The sequence below is a fragment of the Vitis riparia genome, chromosome 1 (assembly GCF_004353265.1).
Source record: "Vitis riparia cultivar Riparia Gloire de Montpellier isolate 1030 chromosome 1, EGFV_Vit.rip_1.0, whole genome shotgun sequence".
NCBI classification, from domain to species: domain Eukaryota; kingdom Viridiplantae; phylum Streptophyta; class Magnoliopsida; order Vitales; family Vitaceae; genus Vitis; species Vitis riparia.
The window spans coordinates 14,146,359-14,152,358 of record NC_048431.1 but is presented as its reverse complement, the minus strand read 5'-3'; the positions used below and the strand labels follow the sequence as shown (position 1 = coordinate 14,152,358).

At 32.7% G+C, this 6,000-nt stretch overlaps 1 long non-coding RNA gene across 1 annotated transcript; it reads left to right on the top strand.

Annotated features, from left to right (window-relative positions):
• Window positions 1–697: 697 nt before the first annotated feature.
• LOC117912389 lies at window positions 698–4,840 on the top strand. Its single transcript, XR_004651009.1, has 2 exons — window positions 698–986; window positions 4,400–4,840. It is a non-coding gene; the product is annotated as an uncharacterized LOC117912389 (long non-coding RNA).
• The last annotated feature ends 1,160 nt before the right edge of the window (window positions 4,841–6,000 follow it).

Sequence of the window (6,000 nt, the reverse complement as noted above, 5' to 3'; positions counted from 1 at the left end):
TTCTTTTTAGAAAATGGTTTTGCAAAAAATATTGATAAATTTACGGTATTTTTGTTATGTGGGAAACGTTGGAAAGTATCCCAAATTTCAAATTAGTAAATATTTCTTTTTGTAAAAAATATTATATAATTTTTTTTAAGTTGATATATTATTATAATGTTATATTTTCTCATAGAATAAGAAAAATTGTTGAAATATTTGTATAAATATTCTAGGTCGAGAGGAAAAAGTTATAAGAAGGAGATAGACTATAGAGATTGTAGAAACTATGTGAGATGAATAGAGATGTGAGAAAGAACAGAAGATACTAAATAAATTATGAGAGCTCATGGTTCAAGGTATGAATATAAGGAATAAGAAAACATGAGATGTTTCAAAAACCCAAATAGTGAAATGATTTTCTCTTATCATGGATATGAACATGGTTGGTTGAACCACGTTAAAACCTCATGTACCGTGTGTGGTTGTTTTATCTTTGTGTTTTCGATCTAATAATATTTGCATGAAAGCTTCTGCTTGCACAATAAAGTGTCTTTTGAAGATACAGTTTTCATAATTTTCATATCAATGATATATTGTAGACCCCTTTTGTGGGGGACCCGGGAGAGAGTTTTTTACTTCTTTACATTTGTTTTTAAAATAAGGGGAGGGGACCCTTTTTCTGCTAGGGGAAAGCGGCATTGGACGGGTAACAAATGGGGGATGGCAGCCATGCTGGTGGTTGAAAAACACCATGCTGCTGATGGGTGAACAGGAGAGTTGGTGATGGCTTGTGAAAGAAGGGAGAAACAGGGAAAAAGAAAAGCTAACGGGGGGATCCGGGGAGAGCAGCTGAAAAAAGAAAAATCTGAGGGAGAAGGAGGAGGACTTTTGGGGCAAAAGGGATCTTGGAGAAAAAACAGAGCAGAAACGGAGAAAATAGAAAAAAAACAGAGTAAGGAAGGAGGGTGGAAGACAAGTGAATCCGGATCAATGAGACACCCCAGGTATGTTCTCTGCTAGTTATGTATTTCTTCATTTCTGGATATTATTTTGCTTGGTATCTCTGTTGATTTTTCCGTCATTCATGCATTCATGTTGCCGGCTCTTACTCTGTTTCTTTGATATTTTTTTTATTTTTTTGAAAAACTGGTGAGATTCTCTTCATCATATCCAGTACAAGGTGTTTCGGATTATTTTTCGCACTTTTGCTTTGGATTCGCTTGAGTTTTTTTTTTTTTTTTTTCTTTCCACCCATACCCAGCCCATTGATCTTTGCGAAATGAAACTAAGTTCAATCGTTTGTACATGCTTTGTTTTACTTTTTCTTCTTCGTTTCCCTTTTTGTTTCTGGTATTTTTGGAGTTGGGTACCATGATTGGGATGGTTGTCTGGGTTGGGATACTCCTGAGAGAGCTCATCATCAGAGTTTTCGAGAAACATTGTCTTATTGTCCATTCTGGGTAGCAGCAACCTGCAGTTGCGTCAGTATCAGGATTCAACCATTTTTTTTCCAATGATGCTGATCAAAACCGTGATAGTGTGGTCCTTGTTCTCTTAAATCATGGAAGCATGAAATCTGAACATGACATCCTTAAAGAAGAAGGAAAAGGAGAAGAGGAGCAAGAGGAGAGAAAAGTCGAACCACCTTCAGCTAGAAAGCTCAGTCCCGTGCCCACATCCTCTTGACATCACACCCACGTCTGCGTTATCCATGCATGCATGGCTGCCTAGGTTTTTTTTTTTTTTAGCCTCCTCTAAGGTCCCGAATCTATCCAGCCTCTGTAGTGGCAGCGAGGATATAATAAAAAAGAAAGGGATAGAAGGGATAGAAGGCATGAGAAATAAGAAATGTGGCTCAACAACCTCTAACCTACAGCTCCATGGTCCGTGACACGAAGGTTCTCGTCAAGCAAGCGACCTTGAAGGCTGTTCTTGGAGCAGCACTGGGTTATGGGTCTGCACTTTTTGAGCATATTATTTCGAACGCTGTTATGAGGAGTTTTATGAGGACACACAAACCGAGTTCCTGAAGTTTGGGGACATGGTGAACTTTAAAGTGTACAGAAAAGGTCATACAGCCATTCCTCAGCATTCAATCGATTCAATATTGGCAGCTTCTAATGTGATTGTGAGCATTATGGGTTTACTTGAGAAAACAGAAGAAAGAAATGGTGTATCTCAGGGAATTAAGCGAATGGTTAGTGTGGGTATGGCAGAGAGGTGCATTGGAGAATGAGCTTGCTTTTTTTTTCTTTTCATTTGTTTATTCCTTATAGACTTGCTGTACACGTTTGGTGGCCATTTCCTTTTTTTTTATTATTATTTTTTTTTTGTTGTTATTATTTCCTTAGTTTTCTCCAATTTCTTATGTCAAAGATTTCATTTCTAAAATTTTAATTTCAAGATAATTTTTTTTTTTCAAGGCCCCAATATTAATTTAATTTCTCAAAGCTCCAATTTTACTTTAATTTTTCAAAAACTCTTTTTTTTTTAAAAAATAATAATAAAATAAAAAATATATATATGTATATTTAGTTTTCAACATTTTGACTTCCTAAAATTTAATTATTTTCAAATTTAATTTTCTTTTATTGAAATAAAAATAAAATTCCGTCTTTAAATATTTTTTCGGGTTTCCACTTTTTGAAATTTAATTTTTCGGCGTTTCGTCCTTAAAATAATTTTTCGGGTTTCCACTTTTCAAAATTTAATTTTTTTTGACATTCCATCTCTAAATAATTCTTCAATTTTCCAATCCCCAAGTTCACTTCCCAATTTTCACAATTATTTACCTAATCTTTATAATTTCATCATTATTATTATTTCATTCATTTATTTATTCACTCATTCGTTTATTAAAATTTTGTCTTTAAATAATTCTTCAAAATCCCGATTCCCAAATTTAGTTCTCCGAAATTCCAATTCCTTTCAAATTTAATTTCTAAAATTCTCATTCTTGTATTTAATTTCAAAAATTCCAATTTTCAAATAATCTTCGAGACTCCAATTTTCAAATAAATTTCAAAAATTCAATTTTCTCTCGAACAATTTTAATTCCACTCTGGTTTTCAAATAATTTTCTATCTTTCTTAATTTTATATAAGCAAGAACGATTTTTTCGTAATTCCGAATAATGGAATTTATGGGATTAATTCATGCAAAATCAATCGGGTTTTGGTGGGGGCCCCACATACGTGATTTTATGATCGATTGGAGGATTGATTGATTTGATTGCTATATGTGATTGACTTACACTATTCTATGATACACACACGATTATTCTGTGTTTAATTGCTAACATTTGTTTTCATTGAAGTAAATCGGTTCATCACTCAGGTACATTCTTTGTCTTTCCTATTCATTCAGTTATTTTTGTTTTGAGTGATATTCATTTGGTATCCATGCTCGACATTATTTCTTAATTGTGCACTAACCTCACTTCTTGATAGCACTTCATGGATCACTACCCAGGTACGCATCCACATCCGCTCTGGTCATTTTCGGTATGCATGTTTAGATTCTCACGTGTGCATGATCACTTTGAGTATTCATTGATTTCCTCATCAATTGCCATGATTGCTTCATTTTATTAGTAGAGACCCGACTTTAGGGACTTAAAGGGGTGCTACGGTCTGTACCGTACCTTCCCGATAAGTAACCTGACCCCCGAATCCGATCCGGTTTTTCGCAAACCGCTTTTTCCAAAATAAGGAGTCACACTTAGGGTTTTTCTTTCTTATTTTGTTTACCCTTTTAAAAATAAAACAAAAATAAGTGGCGACTCCAAGTCATTTTCTTAATCAAATAAAATCAATTTTTCAAAAATAAAAATCGAGCTCGCCGTCGAGTGGGAAACGCATGAGCCGAAATGCGGGGTCCACAAAATGGCGACTCCGCTGGGGAAACCCCATGTACTTTTAGAGGGTCAAGCTTGAACTTAGGATGAAGCAAATATGGCGTTTGATGAGTCGGTCAGTGGATACCTGTCTCTTAATTGCACATTGAGAGTTCCCGATACTATTGGATGCATGCTTGGGTGTTTGTTTTTACTGGGGACATCGACATGTTGATTATGAGATTGATTATCTTGATTGGGGCTTCCGATGCCGTGATTTTTTTTTTCTGTGCTTCATCGCTATATTTGTTTGAGACATTGACATGCTAATTATATTGATTGATCATCTTGCCTTGCTTAGCATAGTCATTCTGATTTTGCCATGATTGTTCTGTTCACCTCACATGCATGGATTCACTGGTGTATATTCATTTGACTTGATGTGTTGATTCTCTGGCTTGTATATTGCCTTGATCGTCTTTTGAGCATGATGTCTGTATCACTATTCGTCTTGATCGTCATAGTTTGTGTGGACTTGAGTGATATACCTGCACTCTGCTTGACTGTATGGTGCATGGTCAGTTTCTTTCAAATTTCTAATCGGAATCAGATTCTCACCGGGAAAGACAGTATGTGACGACACGCCTGACTCCCCGCGTGCATGGCGTGCCGACTCCATCATCTCCGTGGTTGGTCTCCTCACTGCCGTCGGCAACGGCGGCAGCAGCTATGAGGACAATCCTCTCGCGTGGAGGGTTGCGACGTCGAGTTATAGTCCGCACCAACCACCCTTTAAGGCGCATGTAGTGGCCATCATTGCCTCGTTTCCTAACTCCCAGCACTAAGAGTTTTATTTTTCTTTGTTTATTTTATTTTAGTCATTCTCTTTTCCTTTGTTTCACATTGTCAAATGACCCCTATAAAATCCCTTAAAATTTCAAAGTCCTAGATTTACTGATCTATTCATTTGTTCTCAAAAATATATTTATATTTATGTAGCATTTCCGAAATAACCTTCTCAAATTTAATTCTAAATTCAGTTCGTATAACTCCAATTCTTGATATTCAATTTTCCCGAACTCCAATATTTCTTTTAAAAATTCAAATTATTAAAGCTCAGTTATTCAAAAATCTGACTTCCTAATTTAATATTTAGTCTCAAAAATTTCACTATTCACTTTCATTCGTTTAAATGTTATTTATTATTATTAATATTATTATTTCATATTTATTTAATTATTTCATTTAAAAATTCAAATCATTCAAATTCAATTCTTCAAAAATTTGACTTCCTAATTTATTTTTCAATTTCAAATATTCGACTATTTACTTTCATTTGTTTAGATATTATTCTTGTTATCATTATCATTATTTCGTATTTATTCATTCAATTCTTTTAAAAATTCTAATAATTAAAATTCAATTCTTCAAAAATCTGATTTCCTAATTTATTTTTCAATTTCAAATATTCGACTATTTACTTTCATCCGTTTAGATATTATTCTTGTTATCATTATCATTATTCTGTATTTATTCATTTAATTCTTTTAAAAATTCTAATCATTAAAATTCAATTATTCAAAAATCTGACTTCCTAATTTATTTTTCAATTTCAAATATTCGACTATTTACTTTCATCTGTTTAGATATTATTCTTGTTATCATTATCATTATTCCGTATTTATTCATTTAATTCTTTTAAAAATTCTAATCATTAAAATTCAATTATTCAAAAATTTGACTTCCTAATTTATTTTTCAATTTCAAATATTCGACTATTTACTTTCATCTGTTTAGATATTATTCTTGTTATCATTATCATTATTCCGTATTTATTCATTTAATTCTTTTAAAAATTCCAATCATTAAAATTCAATTCTTCAAAAAAATCCGACGTCGTAATTTAATTTTCAATCCCAAAAATTTCACTATTCACTTTTATTCGTTTAAACATTATTTTTGTTAATTAGAATTATTATCGTTAATTTTATGTCATTCTAAAAGGTATCTCTTCAAGAGACACTTTTAACATGCTTAGACTAATGATATTTTTTAAATGTCTCTTAAAAAGACACATTTACTATAAATTCAATTTTTACACTAAATTTAATTTTTTTAACATGCTTGACTAATAAATTTGTTTTTTGAAAAAACACATTTACTATAAATTCAATTTTTTGGAA